A 20361-nucleotide genomic window follows, 5' to 3' on the forward strand; every position below is an offset into this window, starting at 1 on the left:
ATTTTAAATTCTCTAACTTAGAATATTTGTCTAATAGTTTCATTTGGGTCTGGAAAGCTGGGAGTGTAGAGCCCTTCACAGGAACCATGGACAAAGCTCATGCTTGAAGGAAAGCTGGAGGACAGAGCAATATATGGTTTCATAAGTGATTAACCATGGTGTTTTACTTGTCCGTAGTGGTCAGCGTACCAAAGGCTTTTACTGTTGACTGCTGAAAGTGTTCTAGAGAGCAGTAAAACCCCAGACATGGTGGGTATGAGGAGCCTTTGGCAGGGTTAACTTGTTACTTACAGAAGCTTATTCTGCATGTCAGGTTCTTAACACTTTATTGTCCTTGTCCAGTTTTGGATTGCAAGTCTGCTATATCTGCCGTAAAGATGATGGGAATAGTAGCAGTCAGTAGAAGCTTTCCTGAAAGTTTTCAGTTCTTGTCTGCTGGAATGAACAATATTCTGGGATCAAGCAGCTAAACCACACTCCTAAAATATTCCAGGAAAGGAAGAACCTCTGTGATGGAATATAACTATACCTAAATAAGTACTTAAAGGATTTACTTTTGTGGAAACAAGGTCATTTTTAGAGAGCACAATTAGGTGATGCAATGTCTTATTTTTCAGATGGATTCCATAAAAATGCTGTGCTTTTAGTGCTGTGGGCTCCTCAGCCAGCTCATTCCTTTGGAGTAATTAGTCCCAGTGTTTCCTTTTTTTTTTTGCCAGATTTCCAGTAACAGTTGTGAATTAAAACAGCATGTTATTTTAGGATTTTCCATGGTAGTCTCTCTCTCTCCTTTTTTTTTTTTTTTTTTTTTTTTTTTTTTTTTTTTTTTTTTTTTCTCCTCCCTTTTTTTTGGGTGGGGGGAGGGGGATGTGTGTTTGTGTGTGAGTATATGAGTAATGTGTCTTGAGTGCTTTCTTTTAAACCATAAGCTTTGATACTCTGGAGCTGCTGTTCTGTTCTAATGATAATTATGTAAGAGAATAGTGCCTTTGTGGACAACTTCAGTGCTTTTCTTGGCAAGGAAGAGTTCAGGTTTGAAGAACTGCTCTTACCTCAGGCACCTTGATTCCTAATTTTCCCAATGTTTGTAGCATTAATGCTACACAGTGAAAATTTTTTCTTTGTTCTTTTCTTAAATTGAAGAAAAATCCTTTTATTACAATAGACTAGTAATTGCTTCAACTCCTAGGTAGGAACCAGTTTGGGTTCCTACATGTGATTTGCCTTTCTTGTTACCTCGATCTAAAAGAAAAGTTAAATGGTTTTTGGACTTCCCTCTTCCTGGAGCCTTTTGGATATTTTCATAGGTACAGTTTTGTGATTTGTTTAGTAACTAATTAAAATAGTTGCTATTGCTTAATGTCCTCATTCTGGTTTGGCATCTGCAAATAGTGCCTAATTTGAAAACCTGTCTTGCTTTCACTCAACAGAAAATCAGCTTAAAGATAATGTTGGCTTGTAGTCATCTTTCCCTTGGCTTTTTCCAGGCTCTGCTTGCTGGTTCAGGAAGGCTGTGTGAGGCTTTCTTTATAACAATCTCCTGGACACATGCTGGATTCTTTATGAGGCAACAGCAAAAATCCTTGGCCTGATCCAACTGACTTACCCAGGATATGGTTTTATTTGATTTACCTTGTAATGTTGAAATCTCTTGTGGACAAAGTCTGTAAAGACTTAGCTGCAGTTGGCTGAGTAGCAACGATAATATGCAATTTTCTTCATTATTTCATTATTTTTAAAATAAGATCTCTTTAATATCTGCTTAATAAAATTGGAACGTGATAGTTTTTTTTTAAATTTTTCTTTTTTTTTAAATTAAACAAGAAGCTTAGGTATAAATGTTCCAGGTATCAGTCTATATTCCTTTAAGTGTTCTTATGGTGATACTGTAGTTATTAATAACACATATATTTTTCCTGGAGCTTGTTTACAGATGTCGACTATATTTTAGTGATGTCATTTTCAGAAAAGACTTTCTGTAAAATAGGCAGCAGTTATTTTGTGGGGTTCAATTTGATTTGTACGGATGTTTGTTGTTAAGGACGTGTCAGTTGCACAGCAGTCAGCTTTTCATGGTCTTCAGAACTGGGCTGGGTTAGGTTGTGCTCTAATACTTGAGTGTATGAGGCTCACAGCCAATGACACCCATCATGGAAGAGTGTCTTGGGATTTGCCTACATTAGTACTCAGTGTCAGCATTAGTAGCTGCAATAATAGGTAATGTCTTTGTGGACAGCTCCATTTGGTTTTATAGCATTATTGCAAGGGTGGATGTGTGTAAAATACGAGGCAAGCTAAGAACTGAATTTAGGTTTTGATGCAGGATGGAGCTGAATGAACTGGTTCCTTTTCCAGTTCTGCATGATCATAACCTTGGCTTTAACCTTTATGCTGTAATATCTTGAGAAGTATTTATCAAGTATGGGCTGTATAAAGGAAATTGCTATTTGCCTGTTGCCATTGTTCTTTTTGTGATTATTACTGTCTACTTGATGTGTAGAATTTCTGTTGAAAAGTGGAAAAACATTTCACCTTTTGAATGCTCAAACAGCAGGTTTTAAAGGGCTTGAAATATATACTGCAACTCAGTCCATTAAGTTAAAAAATAGTTTTGCTAATAAAAAACAAATGCACAATAAAATCTTCTTTCATTTTCATGTAGTATTGACTCTTAAATGCATAAATGTGAGAAATATGAATTCTTAAGTGTAGTGGATAATATTCAACATGAAAATCAGCCAAAAGGCAGAGATGCACAGCAATCCTGGTGCTAATTTTTTTTTGCTGGACAGGCTGAATGAGGGTGCCTTGTCCTGCTTGACATCTGTCCATGTCTGAACGAGTCTAATTTCCACAATAGTAAAAGGTACCCGTGCTGTGCCTTGGTAGTAAGTAGATCAAGGGTGCATGTGACAAGTTGGACACTGAAGGCACATACTGTATCTGAGCTATTCAGTTTCCTCATGAACAGACTAATTAATATGTTCTGTTGGCCTTTCCTCTCTGTAACCACGTAAAGTTTTATGCTCTTAAAATAATTGATAGCAGCTGGTTTCATAACGGGATTTTTTTCACTTGGTAGTGAGGAAAAGGTGGGAATCAAATGTCATGGTTCTGTTGTCTTTGTGGAGACAGGTTTTTCTTTCACTTTGCTGGATTTCTTATGTCCTTTTTTTTTCCCTTACATACAATGCTTATCTAATCAACCTTTCGTCAGCATAGTTTATTTCATCACTGCAGATTTATTAAGTGTAGGTGATGACAAATGAGCTTTAATGTGCTGAAGTTGTAGCCACAGGTGACTTTTATCAGGGAAAAGCTTTATGAGGGATGGAAAGTGCAGATGAATGCAAGTCCTTTACAGTATACTAAAGAGATGGGAAATCTCTAAGTTCACAAACATTTTAAAAACACTTCTAAATTTAATTAGATGCTTTTGGGCCATCTAATAATAGTTTGATTAATTTCACCATAGATATGTGAGTTTAAATTTCGTTCATTATGCAAATCCGGGCATGAAAAAAATGATCTGACTTAAAATTCAGAAGGATATTTTGTTTAAGACAGTATTTCAATGCACATACCTCAGCATTGTAAAAATTCTGCTTTCTGCTACTTTATGTTCAGTGCAGTGGTTTAAGGTTGTCCTTGTGCAGAGCCCTGACCTGAGGTCATCTGCTGCAGGTAGAAATGAGGGAGTTTCAGATCCCTGCCCCATTTGAGGTGAGGTGTTGGTGGCAAGAACTTCTGTCCCTGCTCTTGGGGAGCAGAAGGCTGCAGAAGGCTGAGCTGTTCACTTAGACCCAAGGCAGAGGATGGAAGCAGTGTCATCTTCTAGGCCATTAATATGGACAGAAAAGCTCATTTGGAACAGATAAACAGATAAAAGTAATGTACAAGGAGAGGAGAGGCCTTAGATGACTTGTGGCAGACATGAGATAGTGGATTAAAATTTCTATAAAAGTGTGTTCCATCAATGTATTGTCCTACATTTCCCTTAATGTATTAACAGATGGATCTGCTTTTAAACTTAAGTTACATGAATCTTTATGTCCTTTTTCTTTGAAATTTTACAATGACTCTGGTATTGTCAGACTTGTCCATCTTGGAGTTCAGTTTAGGAATTGGCCCCTAACTGCTAAGACAGGGATTGACTTGAGAGCCAAGATGCCAGTGTACTTAGGCAGTGAAATAATTCTGTTTAGCTTGGGAGCACAGAAGCATAGTTGTGTTCCTGCAAATGTTATGCAGGCGTTGGATTTGCTGTACAGTTTTAAGCTTATAGATTAGATTTCATTAAGACTGTAGAAGGGTTTTCCTTTCTCCAAGTAACAACACAAGAGGTTTATTTTATTGCTGTACAATATCTTATTAAAGGTTGAAGTGGCTATGCAATGATGCAGTTTGCATTCTGATTTGGTACAGGTGTCCTTCTGAGTAGTTTTCGGAAGTGTTTTAGGGTGGTGAAGGCAAAGCAATAGATCTCTTTGAGCTTTCTCTGCACATTGATAATGTGTCCTTTGCTGGGTTGCCTCTTGCTTGCCAGGGTGTGTTTTTCACAAGCCAGGTGTTTTATGCTGCTTTAGCAGTGCTCTGTGTGCTGTACAAGCTAATTTTGCAGTAGAATGGTTTACATAAAACAAGAATTACATGCACTGATTTTAAATATGGTTTTGTATTATGGAGTTCATTGTAGTGAATCCTGTTCCATTAGTCTCGCTTCCTTTTTAGTGTATGTGGCTTACCTGAAATTCACTGTTTGTAAATGGCATTTCAGGAAGTCTAAACTGATCCAACACCTGCTTACTTTGCCTTCAGCTGAATTTTGATGGACTCTTCAGTGCAATATGAAGGGCATTTTTTAATTTTTTTTTTTTTTTTTAAATTAACAAAGCTTCCTTAAAATTTAGTCTTTGAACAACTTATAAAAAACTGCTTTTGCTTCAAGGGACCAAACTAAATAGTTTTATTGTTGATTTTTATTTTTTTCTTTTTGTAATAAGGAACACTGTTGTAGGGTTCAGTTAAAGAGAAAAATCCATGGGAAATATTTTTTTAAATGTTGTATGATGCCCTCTTTAATCCTTGCTCCTAAGCAGCCCTGACTCAACAGATGTTGCATGTGTGTGTTTGCAGATGGATCAGAATAGCCTCTGATGGAAAAGCCTGAGTCTCTGCTGTTACTGTGCCAGCAGAGTGCTCTGCAGTCAGTTTAGTTAGTTTTGGTGGCTTCTGATCAGAGATCACCAAGTTTTTGTAATGGGATTGCAAGAGGCAAAGTGTTACCTTTACAATTGCTGCTGATTGCACTTTTAGTGCTGTGCCTATGCTGTGGCAGCCTGGAGCTCCCAAATCTTGCTATAAGAGGTTGTGGATTGTCTGGGGATCTGTGGAAAATCAGCTCAAGTGCCTAAGAAGTGGTAGCTGCCATATATCATCACTCTGACTGCTGAGTGCCATGTGCCATTGCCAGTTTGGTGTTGTTTTGAAGGAGAAATTATTGTTGCTGCTTCTTTTCCTGTGTGTGTGTTAGGGGTCCCATGGAAGAGAATACAGAAGTGTTTTTGGATGCTTTGACAAAGGTTCATCTAACTGGGGGGAAAAAATGTTCCAAAACCAGCAAAGCTGAGCCCTGAAGGGCATCAGAAAGCAGCTTCTCATGTGGGATGTGGTGAAAGAAGCAGGAGCATTGGATGGATGTGCTATAGTAAATTAACATGGCTGTAGAAACAAGGCAAGAAGTTGAGTAGTTTCAAAGATTAGGAAATATGGGGCTTGTTGGAAGCCAGAACAATTTATTTTTGTGAAAGATGGATTCTACCTGACTAGATAACAAGGCAGAAAAGGCTACAGCTTGAACATGTAGAAAAAGTTTTAGAAAAGGTTTTAGAAAAATGGTTGTCTATTTGCCAATAACTCTTTATATCTGCAGCATACATTTCTAGAAGATGGCTTTTTCTCAGTTTATCCTAACTGATGGCATAAATTGATAAAAATAATTTAGCAATGTAGCTGCATTTGTTTAAGACGCTTGCTGGTCTGAATGTGTAAGTTTTTTAGAGAAACAGCACCTTTCATGTTAACTATGTCTTCACTTTCATGTCAAAAGACAGGATCCTGCAAACAAAACACTCTTTATTTAGTGCTCCCAGCAAACAAATTACCAAAACGGCACGTCTCTAGTGGTGTACTACTGCAGGCAAGATAAAAGGCATAAATAAAGATCTGTCCAAAACTTGAGGTAACATGTGGGTAGAAAAGAATATATGAGAAGACTGTTTTGATATAAATACTGTCACTTTCACCCAAGGCTTTATCATATTAAAATGTCTGAGGACCTAGTTCAACTTTTGAATTTCTTTTTAATTCTCAATGCTTTGTTGGCAAAGAGAAAAACTATTAAAATTTGGGAGATTTATTTTCCCTTTTTTGTAATACAGAATATTTTCATTGTCTGGAATGCTTTGTGGTGACAAAAATGACTTAATATTGATTTTAATTGAAGAGTAATTTGATTCTTAACATGTTTTCAAGAGGAGTTTTTGAGGAAAAAATGAGATAAATGTATCCTTGTGAAGTGAATAATTCCCCTCCTCTCTACAAGTACATTTTAGATATTGGAAACATGTGATTAGATGCAATTCTATGTTTTAGAATGTCTCATCTGTTTTGTGGCTTTCTGTGATGTAGGCTTTTTTGAAACCACAAGACTTAATTTCTTAGAGTAAACAGAAAATGGACGCCACATCTTCAGCAGTCATTTAATGCAGAGTTGATCCCCTTTACACAACAGAAATTCCAGCAACCTTGTTTAAGCGTCTTTTCTTGAAACTAAATGCTCCCTTAAAACGTAATCGCTCCTTTATAACATGAACATAGAAGCTGTAGCATTGTTTACATTATCTTGTGCTGTACTTTGCACATCCATAATGGTAGTTTGGCTGGTCTGGTTAACTTATGTTGGAGTGACTGGATTCATTCTTTCAAAGAAACAAGAAAAATAATTATTTTTGTAATGCAGTATGTTTCTGTAGAAAATTTTTGAGCTGCATGCTCAAATACAAATATCTTGATTAGTTTTCATGCATTTTGCAGTTGGATAGGGACATGATACTTAAATGGAAAGGAAAGATCAGGGGTTTTAAGTTTACGATGAAGTGTGCTGCTGACACAAGTTTTTGACACTGCCTTATAACAGAACTTTACATCTTGACATCCTGTCAGAAATGATAGTTTTGATTTAGTGTTTGTCTGAGAAAGTGACGGAGATCCTTCATGTGCCTTTTTTCACCACCGTGTGAAATGTAACGGCCTGGCTATGAGTGTTCAGTATGTCGGTGGAATTTATTTTCCTTTGTAGGGGATTGGAAATATTACTGCAGCAAGAGGATTTCTGTTAATGTCATTTAAGGCTTCCATTTTTTTTTTTCTTTGGATTGCTAATGACATTTTAAACCTTTCATTTGACTAGATTAATATAACATTCATCTTAAGAATAAATGCTCAATTATTTCTGTTCCAAGGCATGTATTGGCATTAAGCAACCTTCTTTTAGCAAGTTTAGACTGAAGAAATCTTAATAGTTTCTGCAGTTTCATTGGCTGATTTTGTGTACTTCTGTCTCAATCTCAACAGATAATTCATAGGACAACAGTTTAACTTACTGAAGTTATGTTTTGGCAGTAGCTAAATCAGTCTTGAAGAATGACCATACTCATTGGTATGCTGCTCACTGTGTCTGGGGGGATTTTTTCCTTATATGTTTGATCTTGGATTAGAAGCAATAGATTCCTCCCCCCCCCCCCCCCCCCCCCCCCCCCCCCCCCCCCCCCCCAAAGTACGCACACAAGTGCCTTTTGTCTGCTGAATGCATTTATGGTGACCTAAGCATATTCAGTCTCAAGTTTCAGTTTTCAGACTTGCACTCTGAGTGCACACAACCTCTTAGCAGTGTTTTAGTTAGTCACATTTCTGCTTACTGTGTAAAATGGCTCTTTTATGAATAATTCTGTGAAACTCTGAAGAAAAATGTTATAAAAGCTTTCCTTAGAGCAGAGTTCTTATGTATGTGTTCTCTCCATCTCTGAGACTTTCCAGTCTCTAGTAATCCCAACGAGTACCTACTCAGTCCTATTTCCTTCAAGTTATTCTTCTGTACTTTATTTTACTTAGCAGTCATCTCTGTGTTCATAGGAGTGATGTTACAAGTACTTTCAGTCCTCACTAGGTTCATGATTTTGTCCTTTGTTCCCAGGCATGTGCACTTGAATACTTTAGAGTTCCATTGCCATTCAAAATGTGAATGTTGGCATTGCCATGTGAAGCATTTTTTAACATATTCATGTAAGAGTTAAAATTAGAAGATAGAGAACTAGAAAAAAATTCAGTGGATTGGTTTTTTTTTCTTTTTTAAGGAGATTATGAACTTCTTACCTTATTTATTGGACACTTGTTTTTGTTACATCTGGTCTCAGTATGGTGTGTGCTTATGCTTGTTAAGGGGGAAAAGGTTTCTTAATCTTAGTGGAAGAATTAACCTCTTCAGCAAAAAGTTTTTCTCCAGTAAATGCTTTTAGCTCTTTAAATAACCTTTGGTTTTAATCAACCATTAAAATGACCTAAAGATTAGTAGAGTGAATACTTACAGCTAAAGTGTTGACTTGCATTAAAAGAAAATATCTGTAATTTTTTTAGAGATTGGCTTGGTAAAAGTAATGTTTTCTTTGTGATGGAATATTTGATAAAAAAGCAAAAGGTCCTCTTCTGTGACTTGAAATTAATATGCAGGCTTAATGAATATATTGAAACATGACACAGGTGTACTCCTATTAATATATACTTTTTTTTTTAATGACGAAAGAACAGTAGTTAAAAGCAGAAACTTTTTCCTGCATATTTGAAAGCTGGGTTTTGGTTTTGGTTCGGCTATGTTTCTGGGTTAAATGCAGTTCAGTTTTCTCTAGACATGGCTGTGGGTCCTGCCATCTGTCCAAGTGCAGCTTTAATGTATGGTTTTTGAGCCAGTGCCTTTTGCACGTGTACTGTTTGGAACTTGAACTTCACGTGGGAGGCAGGGAAGTGTGGATCTAAAATATCTCATATTTCATTTGAAGGAGTTCAACTGCTGCTTTTAATGGGGTAGGTGAGCTTGCAAACTACCCTGGCTGTTTGGAAGATCTGGCTGGCTTATAAGATATTCAACATACTGTAAGCAGTTTTTGTCTGGAAAGCTGTGCCTTTGGAAAGTTCTCCATCTGTTGACACCTGTTAGCAGAGGAGTGTAATCTCATGCTGATGATCACTTTCCCTTTTGTTTCCTCTCTCTGTCTTCTGTTTTTGTGTATGTCTGCTGGTTATAGTTGCTCTCCTGATGAGTGGTGGTTGTAGGGTTATGAGTAATTGTTTCCCTGATCTGTTTGCTGTTTATTTGAATGCATCAAGTTAAAAAGAAGAGTTTTAACCAAAGCAACTTTATGCTTATGGTAAGGTGCTTTAAAGTCCTGAATCTAAAATAATCTGCTCACATGGTGTGTATAGCATTGTCTCTTTGAGAGTATTGTATTTGTTTGTCAGCATGTAATTTATCAATTGTGACCTTATTTAAACTGTGCGTATCACTTTTGGGCACAGACTGGCACAGTTCTTAAATTGATAATGTACAAAACATTCAAAAATTGCCCCTGTTGTTTCAAAAATGAATCATTGTAATGGCAATTTAATCTGCCATGGCTAGCAGCTGATCATTTAAATGAACACTTTTGAAATAAAAGTTGTAATCTTGAAAAGCAACAATGCTATCTAGATTGTTTACTCCCAGAAAATTCTTTTGGTGCTAAAATTTAGCTCTAATCAATGTCCCTCCATTTAGTCAAAATGGACTAATTACATTATCTTCTATTCATAAAGGGAAGGGGAAAGAAATAAATAGAACTTTTCTTTGGGTGTGTCTGATCAGTTTTATTTAATTTTGCTGTTAACGGAAGTGACCTAATTTTGGAAATAGAAGCATCCCTTTGTTCATGGTTACCAGATAGTTTGGTACTTCCTACATTTAAAACAAGTGAAACAAACTCTACCCCACCCTGAAACAACTGAAGGATGTGTACATTTTTGTCTTATTTGAACAGAAACACCACCCTCACGTGAACACAAAACCCTCCTTGCACTATAAAACTCAACCAATCAAAAACATCCTATGTGTATGTTCCACTCTTTTTTTATGCTAGAAGTGTTCTGAGTGTATGCTCCTGTGTGCAGCTTGGTAATACATTTCCCTTTATTCCATTGTCACTGGACATCTGGGATGTCTCTGATTCAGGTTGCAGCTCACTTGGATGCAAAATTAGTCGTATCTTGGAAAATAATCTCACAGTGGTGGAGGGTGCTGGAAAAACAGTCTGACTTGTGTTGTATGAGGACATCAGTTTTGCATCTGAAACTGATCTGTTGTAATGAGCTGCACTGTAAGCTTACTAATGTTGTTAAGGACATCTTGTAATCATGAGAGGTGTTGGGTTATATTTGCATTGATGTCCTATCCTGGAGAATGAAAGTTGAAGCAACTATTAAGTTTTCATGTGATCTTCAGAGATATTATGCAGGTATCCTGCAGGACCAGCGAAGGCTGTTCAGGGAAACAGCTCAGTTTTTCAAACAGTGTGTTCTACAGCCTGGTGACTTCCAATCCCATAAATAAACACATACTGAAATCCAGACAGCAGTATGATTCCTGCCGATAATAGCAAATTTAAAAATTGAAGATAACAGTGCACTGTTTAAATGCCCGTGTCTGTCACGGAAAACCTTCAGCTATAACTACTGCTCTTCTGCCTTGTTACAATATTGTGTGTATATTTATGCCTGACCTTCCTATGACATTGCTGAAACTTGAACATCTTGCTAATCTCCTTCCATTTTCTCAAGCTATGTTATCACATTCGGCTTCATTATGTTCTATTCAAAATGTTTTCAACATGCAACTACCCTGTTCCAAATTCCTGAATTCTACTTTCATTCCTCTGCTCCAGCTCACCTGTTAAAAGGTGGTTGAATCCAAGCAGCCGGGTAGGTGGTGGTGGATCAACCAAGGATCTGGGAGGAAACTTAATTTGAAGTGAATGTGTTAAATCTTCAGATGGTCTCATTTTGCTTCTGTTGTCCCAAAGAGCACAGAGGTCATGTACCAACAAGTCAGCAAGTCCCACAGAAGCCCAGCTGGATGAGGAGCAAAGCCGTGTTTGCTGTTGCTTAAATTGATGTGACTTGAGTGAGTCAGAGCAGTGTGGGAATGAAGCAGAACTTGACAGCTGAATCAGAGGAGTTTGCAGGTTTTGCAAAGCTGCTCTCTCCCGGAGGAAGCAGCATCTTTGCCTTTGACTGCGTTCTTCTTTGCTCTCACAGCCAGGTTTTCTCCTCTCTTGTTCTGTGTCTTAGTAATTAGAGTGCCAATGTGACTCTGTTCAGTTCTGTTTTCAGATAATTAGAGCTCAGCCCATACAGCAAAGTATGTGGTTGTCTGTGTTGGGCTTTGCTCAGAGCCTCTGCTAGGACATCACTGGTCTGTCATTGGGAACCGGAAATCCTTTTCATTGCTGCTCTGCAGTGGGGTGTGACAAAGACTTCGGCTGTTCAGGAGTAATTATGTGATGCTGCTGGCTTGATGTGCAGTGGGAACAGCCACCCCTCTGCTGTACATGCTTCAGGAGTAATGAGCAGTGATGGTGGGGAACAGGAATGGCCTTGTTCTCCAGCCAGTTAACTGGGTTAGAAGACTGATGCAGAACTTGGGAGCAAAGGGAGGGAGGAGGGTAAATGAACTGAATCACATCACTGGAATTTGCTGTGAAAAAGAATTTGTGCATTCAACACCAGAAATCTAAGGCTCAATAATTTTAGTTAATTGCAATTCTGCTGGCTTTCATCAGATTAGAGTGCTGAAGTAAAAGCTTAGTCACACTGTGCCTTGTGCGCTGTTGTAGGATATTGATAAAAACCAATTATAAATAGACTGCGTATTTACAAATTCTGTATTTAGTTATTTTACACCCAGGTGCCTGATACAATGAATAACAATTCTGAAAAACGTAACTATTTATTGAATGTAATTAATTAAAATACTTGGTAGTCTTCAAATAAGTCTTTTTCTTTTAATAAATCAGTCTTTGATTAGTGCCATCTGCACACCCCCTATCCTCCAGAAAAAAAAAAAATCCCTGAATGACATTTATTTCAAGATCCAGCAAAATTTTGTAATGTTTTAGAAATTTCTCCCCAGCAGCTGCTTTTTGGATGGCAAGGTGTTGGTAGTTTGCTTATATTTCTACTTTAGGGAAAGACTCGAGCAGAAGAAGGTATGTTTGTGCATGTAGTTGCTTGATTCATGATATGAACCAGAATGTAAGTTCACAGAAATTTCCTGAGAAGCACTAAAGAAAGAACAGTCTTCTGTAACAGTGTTGATGCAAAACTCCTGGGTTAATAGTTGCTGTAACTGTTGGTTTCCCTGCAGTGGTCTGTTATTCACGTAACAGTTTTCATTTCAGTGTTTACAGAAACTCTAGTGGGAAATGTTCATCTTATCTTAAGCTACCAACTGCATTTTGTTTTGATTTCAGTAGTGACCCTACTGAATAAATATCTGATTTACTGCCCTGCCTTCCTGCCTTCCTCCCTTCCTAATCTGACCACTGTATCCTGTGTTTTTGGGGTAGCGTATGTTTGTCTCAGCAGAGATTTCCCACCTGTCCCCTGAATTAATCTTGCCTTCTTTTCATGCTTTCAGTATATGCTGTTCAAAGGCCTCCAAAGCTTCAGCTCTCAAGAATATTAGTGTCATGAACATACTGAGTTCCTTTGAGGTTGCCTTTGAATCTCTAGACACCAACACTGCTTTCAGTACAGTTTGAAATTTAGAATCAGTGTTCCAAGTGACTGAAGAAATGCTTTGGTAAATTGCAGAAATCTACTAATTTCCAGCCATAAATGTCCGTAGATACTTGGGGAGGCAGGAGCAGCTCAGGCATGACTGATGTTAGTGCATGGCCTTTCAAAAAAAAAACTACATTAACAGTTGGTTATATGGGATTATGGAAACACTTCATGCAACATACAGCAAGATTTTGTTCGGGTGGTTGCAGTCACATTCTGCCTGGTCTGAGTTACTCTCATGATTCTCCTGAAGTATTATTGTGCAACTTTGCTGTTATATTAGTTATTTCAGAGGTTCTTGTAAAATCTTTCAGACAAATAAGATATTATTTGCAGCATGACTTATGGTCTTTCTTGTGATGAAAATCATGTTTTGTATTTCTCATGGTGTGTGTATGCCCTCCTGCATATTATCATTCTGTCTTGTGTGGGGAAAGTTTTAATTTCAGCATCTCCAGAAAATGAAACTGCCAAACTTCAGAATGAGTAAAATGTACTGTACTTGGAAGAACATGTCAAAGCAAAGCTTTGATTAATGTAAGTTTTGCTTTGTTTAGAAATCTGGGAAATGATTATACCATGGGACACATTCTGCTGAGAGCTGAGTAAACATGGCTGAAAGAATATGTGGGAAGGTGTGATGAGCAAGTGGGCATGCAAATAGATGTCCTTGTGTTTCAGCTGTCTTACATTGTTTCTGCTGTTTGTACATTAGTGCCTGAACATGGTCTTGGCTTTGATTCCTACACCAAACTATCAAATCCTTTTTAAAATTCATATAGTTAAATTTCGTAGTTCAAAGTTACAGTGTAAAATTATACCTAGAAAGGTACAATTTTTAGATCTAATTACATATATAATTTTATATATATGATTTTAATCTATGCAGAAATACCTACTTTCTGTGTCAGAGCTTGTCTAAGGTTGGAGAATTATTAAATGTTTGTCTTGGGAGGGATTGTGCAGTATCAGTTGACACACTTTGGAGTCAGTTATCCACTTAATTTGTAAATGTTATTTCATACCTAATTCTATGACTTCTTTCTTTCTTCCCTGAAGCTTTTTCTGCTTCAGAAACTGTTGGTGGGAATTTGACACCTAGAAGCAGTTTTTTATTGAAGGCATAGGTTGGAAATGGTCAAAAATTTCTTGAAGTGGTAGCTTAAATTCATCTTCCCTACTTTTTATCAGAACAGAGTTAATTGTATAGATCCAGGTACAGTACAGGAGGAAGGGGGTTTGTAGTTGTTTTTACATAACTGTATGTGTATTAAGGATGCTTTGGTAGTGAGGAGGTAAGGTGGAGAAGTTTGATTGCTGGCCTTGTATGTGAGTGCTGGAGTCACTCAAGGAGCACTGGGTACAAACCACTTCTGTTTTAAACTGTTTTTATCACTTTGCTTCAGTGAATCTGTTGTGATAAATGGTTATTGAAAAGCTGCTGCAGGTGGGATAGCTGCAGTGCATTACGTGAAGACATTTCCTCTTTAATTTTTTTTCTGCCAAACATCTGCTAGTTTCATGCAAAGCTTTCTCTTTATTGTGTTGGAGAGCTTTTTGTGACACATATGCTTTTTGTGACACTATATGCTCTCATTTCTTCTTTCCTCTCTGCTTTCCACACTGTTAAGTCCAATCTAAAAGTCGATTCTTGTACAGAAGCCATTCCACAAGTTTTCTCATCCTTTTCACTCTCTGCCTTTCCCAGCTCTTTGCTGTAGCTGTTAAGATGGAGCAAAGCGCAGAACAGCTCATATCTCACACCAGGTAGTGTCTGGGAAAGGTGCTGTGTTTGTCAGTAGGTGTGATAAAATATCCTGAGTTGGAAGTGACCCCTAAGGATCATCAAATCCATCTCCTGGGTAGAACACTTAGGAACTTTGAAACTAGGTACAAATTAGTCCAAGCTAGCTAGTCCTAGCTATGATGTTGCACAGATCAATCCAAAGTTAGAAAGAGTAGTATTTTTCACTGGTTTATATAGATAAAGTGAGTTTTCTGTTTGTACTTTTATTTGTTTGTTTGTTTTACTCCATTTAAAATAAGAATGTATTAAAATGTTTGTCTTGTTGAGTAGTTCTTGTGAATACCAGAAGGTGGCGTAACTGGTTTTCTTAAAAGCGTTCAGACTATGAGAAACACGCACGATGCTACTGTGCTGATTTTAAAGCTTGTCGCTGAAATTTTGATCTAGGAAAGCTGGATCAGCTTAGACCTTAGCATGTAAGAGTAATTTAAAGGTATACCCATCTGACTTGGTTTTTTGTTGTTGTTGTTTTGGGGGTTTTTTTTGTTTGTTTTTTTTTTTAAATTTGTTGGGTTTTTTTTTTTCCCCAAACTGTGAAACCCTTGTGTGCTGTTTTTTGTAAGTGAAGTTTTTGAAGGTGGAAGTAGTTTACCTGAAAGTGCAGGAAGGAAGAAAGGGGTCATCCAGTATGTGCACAGTGAAATTCTTTCCTGATCTGTTTTACAGAATCCCAATTTCCCATGAACACATTGTTTAAATACCTTGCTTTATCGATTTACAAAATGAGACCAGTTCCTATTTATTTTAAGCTCATTAGCAAATGCTATAAAATAATAAATTATTGGTATGGTAATATATAAATGATAGCTTTATCTGGTAGCACCTCTAACCATAGGCAGATTTTTAGGTATACCAACATTGTTAGAAGCAGTATGTGAAAAGAATGTGCAAAAAAGACCGATGAGCCTTTTAATCACAATATATTTTCGGATAATATATATCTTGTTCTAACTGGAAGCTTAGTCTTCATGCAGTGTTACCCTGCATTTATTGACAATCTGATGTAAGAAGGTGTTAGATACCATCTCATTTGATGCTTTTCTTATTAGTCTGTCTCTGGGGCAGTCATCTCCAGCACGGTGTTGATCAATAAGCAGTTAAATTCACTTTAAACTGAGATATTGTTGCCATTCTAAGTTGCAGAGGGACTCACTCCGAGAGCAAGTGCACTTGGCATGATGGGCAAGGTTTTGGTAGTGGGATGTCAGTGCAGGGGTGCCCTGTGCCAGGCTCAGCTGGGGTTGATTTTATATTAAACCCCCTTTTGGTTAGAATACTTATATTAATTGGTGTAGGACAACCCTGAAACTTTTCAAGGAATAAGATGCATGGGATTTTTTTATCTTTCCTTCAGCTCCCTCTGGCAGACAAAGCCGCGAATTACAACTGCTTTATTTAGACCTGTTTCAGAGAAGGGCTTGTCCCAGCTCAAAGTTACCACAGTTGCTTGGCGTTTTCTATATATGCTTCAAAAAGATATTTTCAGCCGTAGAAAAGTACATTGCTGCACCTGCAGAAAGTTCTGAAATACAGATATTTCTTGGTTTAGCTGACTCTTGCACTGTATCTTCGTGTATCACAGCTGTGCAATGCTATTTTAGCCCCAGGACCTCTACACCATGCAAATCTATAGATTTTTAAAATTTCTTTTTCTCCAATGTGGTCTCTCCTGAGCCTGCTGTGATTCACTACAGCAGCACAGATGAGAATGATGTGACTGTTTTGCATGGGAGCCTAGAGTTATTTGCAGAATTTAGACCCATTTTTTCCTGATCAAATGAGGTGGGTGGAATGAAGTGCTGCAGCTGTGCTGGTGGTGGCTGTCACTGGGCTGAGCCTCTCGCCCACCTCTCTGCAGTTGTCTCCTCTGAGCTTCATTGATTTATTTTCAGTTCTGTGTTTCTGAAGTTGGAGGGATGTGGCCACATATGCAATGCTATAAAGATGTAGAAAACCACCAGGAGTGTGTGGAGTGCTGCTAAAATGACCTGCAGTAGCTGCTACATGGACATTGGTGGAAGGACTGAATTGTGATTTTGAATAGGAGTCAGATGTCTGAAGTTTTATGAAAGGTTTATAATCAGAAGACTTTAAAGTACTTGATTTAAATACTTAATTGTTTTTAAAAATGCAAGTAAGATTGCCATTCTTCCATGGGCTTTTCTAAAATCAGCTTTTACTTTTCTTGCTATGTACAATTATTTTATGCGAAACAGCATATCCTCATTTGATCCTAAATTATCCAGATTGCCACTAAATAGGGGTATTGCAATTACAGAGTTCTTCCAGTCTGCTAAGTGAATATCTTAAAACTTTAAATCTGCTTTTGGAAATGAATTAATAGCTTGTATATTTGCCCACCATAACAAATTTGAAATAACTAACTGGCATCTTTCAAAACTTTGCCTAGGAAATGTGGAATTTTCCTTTAATTTATGTTCTCGGGGCTGCTGAAGATGAAAGCAGTTTGTAATTTTCTGTGTATAATTTAATTATTACACTGGAATTTTGATATTTAGTGATTTAGAAGTAGAACACAGTGGTGTATTTCAGAGAAATGGAACCATTTCATATGAAGAATTTCGTATGATTGTGGTTTTTTGTCTTTTGGAAAAATCTAAATGTAAGCAAGGTATGCCTTTTGAAAGTTGCAAGTGTTTTTAAATGTTGATGACCACTAAGATGGGGCTAATTCTGTGGCATGAACATACTCATTGATTGTACAATGAAAATTTAGTACAAGACTTTTTTCCTGCACTGCCTGTCCAGCTGTTCTGGTTTTGGTACTAACTTCACCTGTTCTCTTGGCATTTATTTGAAATGATCTCTGGTCCTGAAACTCTTTTTCTAGTGTAGAGAGATACTATTTTTTTTTTTCCTCTCACTGAATGTGAGAAATAACCACTAGCAATAAACAATTAATATTAGTGAAAAATTTGAAATTGAACTTTTTGCTGCTTAAGACTTTCACATGTCCCTGTGTGAAGGCAAGCTGAACTTTAAGGTCAAATTGCTATCTCAAAAAATTTGTGTGTAATGTGCTTCAGAGTATCTGATGGCAGGTAATTAAATTGATTGCATCTGGGTGTCTCTTTTGTGACTTCTTGAAAGAATCCAGCCAGCTGCAGTGCAGTGGCCATGGGCAGCAAGGTGCCACAGCTTCAAGTCTTCTGGAAGAATCATGTCTGCAGTTTTTATGGCTCCCAGGCTGCACACAATGATTTCTGACAACCTGGACTTGAAGCATCAGCATTTTTCTTTAAACCTTTACAATCTCATTCTCTATCAGTCTTCTTGAGGGATTCTGGCCTTGAATAGAGTTGTCAGGAGTGTCCAATTTTGTGGATTGTGGATTGGAGACGTCAGAGGTGACGATACAGTAGGAATTCCTATGTTCAGGAAAAGTTTGGCTTTTAATGAAACTGAGTCATTACAGAAGCACACAAGAGCAGTGATCAAGGGCTTTGTTCTTGCCTCCCCACTCCCCCTCTTCTGCTCCTTTCATCAGGGACACTTTCTGCAGGTGTGCAGGACCACAAAAACACTCCAGTGGATAAAGATAGTAAGGTTTAGAGAATGCAAGAGGACTGACAGATTCCATGTAAATAATACAAGAATGAAAGAAAAAGCCTACAAACTTTAAGAATATTTAAAAAAAACTTTACCCAGCACATGACGCATGTAGGCTGCAGTTTGCTGTTTGTGGTGCAGAAATACTGAAGTTGGTCATGGCTGGTGCTCAGTCCTGGCTTCTGTTCCGTTACTAAATGGTTTAATATATTTGCAAGCATTTGAGTCTGATGTGTAAATGTGTTTAGGCATACTTTACTAAAATAAATTGAGCAGCTAACTATAGCAGCTGTGGAGAAGTTGTTTAGAAATAAATTCTTTGTAGTTCACAGTTTGACCTAAGAACAGTAAGTAACTGTTGCTTCAGACAATTATCTGCAGCAGGGTCAGTCTGGTTGCTGTGACTGTGCATTCAGTTTTCTGTGTTGATTTATTAAATGTAATCACCTGGGGAAGATGAGCCATATTCTTTGCATAAATTGTTGCTAATTCAAAAGCATTTCTTCTTAGTGGTGTGTTGTCAGTAGAGTACTTGGACTTAGATCAAAAAATTGGAACATCTTCATTAGCTCACTTTGGTTTTACTTCCTACTAAGCGTTTCAAGATCTTATTTTACCTAACAACTTTTACGTAACAATAATTTACCCAAGCAATGCTGATTTTTTTTTTTTTTAATATTATAACCTGTGACTTGTAATTGAGTTAACAGCGCAGCTTGACAAACCTTACCTCAAATTTAGAAAAATCTCTTTTCAAGAATACACACAAGAAAATGCAAGACATCCATAAATGGCATAAAATAAAACCCACTTTAATGGTAAGGAACACACACATCAGAATATTTGAAATATTTCTGAGACTGTGTGTAGTTACCAAATATACCTGAGACAGGCTTTAATATTTTAATAAATGAATGCTTCCAAATATTAAAAGTGTGAAAACTGCAGGGGCTGAATTTGTGCATTTCTTGTCGCCCCTTTCTGGCAGGTTTTTGGGAACCTGACTTAAGATTTAAGCAAAATTATTTTACTTAAATAGTTTTAAAAATAGTTGATTGTGACCTTATAGGAAGTGACATGAGTTTTCTTGAATGTTAGCTGTTGCTGAATAATTTCAGAAGTTTCAAACTTAGACACTCAGATTTTTTTTTTCCCCATTTATGAATGATGCAAAGACCAGGGTTATGGATATTTGAAGAACGTGTGAAATGGAGAAACTAATTTCTCAACAGGATTCCTTCTCAGCATCTCTGGTTTGTTGAAGAACATACTCTTTGGTAGTCTCAAAATCATGTGAGAGTTTGAATCTCTCCTATCTGAGGTGTACGGAAGGAAAGGGGAAGTGTCTGTGTCAGATTCAGGGCAATGTGTATTTGTCAAATATATATAGAAATAATGTATGTCTATGTATATAGTGTGTGTATGTATGTGTGTATATATATACACACATGCTATATACACAATCCCGTATATATATAGTATGTATATTTATGTATAATAATTTCCAGTGAAATTATGCATCCTAAACTGTCACGGCAGCAATTTCCTCATTTATACAGGAAAAAAAATGCTGAGTGAGTGGATAGAAAACTGTAGCGCTTCTTGTTAAACACATAGGACATGCCCTGACTGCTAAACTTAATATTTAAAGATTTGGGTCTGGTTTTTTTCCTCTTCAAGAGAGGGCCCCACATATTGCTATAGAGACAGGAGCCTGCACTGCTTACAGCGTTTTGACAGCAGGAGGGGTTGGCTGCAAACCCAATTTATCTCACTGCTTTATCATTTATGATTGTTCCTTGTTCCATGAGCAGTCAGCCTAGTTTTAAAGAATTAAATATATTTGATAGTAACTACTTTGTAAGTATCTCTGATCCTTTATGAGGTCACCTGCACCTTGATGTCTACAAGCAGTACAACTGCTTCTAAAAGCTGCTGTTACTTACACCTGATGTCTAAAGGCTTCTTTACCCCCAGCTATAAAAAAAGTTGGGACAGCATAGCAGGTAGCAAGTCAAAGTACTGGTGTAACTGTCAGAACTGTCTTTAGTGGTTTT

General features: G+C 37.3%; 1 protein-coding gene across 5 annotated transcripts in view; it reads left to right on the forward strand.

The window, feature by feature from the left end:
• KLHL13 (kelch like family member 13) overlaps positions 1–20361 on the forward strand; it is a 78431-nt gene that overhangs the window by 17805 nt on the left and 40265 nt on the right. The gene's annotated exons all lie outside the window — the stretch shown is intronic.

Source organism: Hirundo rustica, chromosome Z (genome assembly GCF_015227805.2).
Source record: "Hirundo rustica isolate bHirRus1 chromosome Z, bHirRus1.pri.v3, whole genome shotgun sequence".
NCBI lineage: Eukaryota > Metazoa > Chordata > Aves > Passeriformes > Hirundinidae > Hirundo > Hirundo rustica.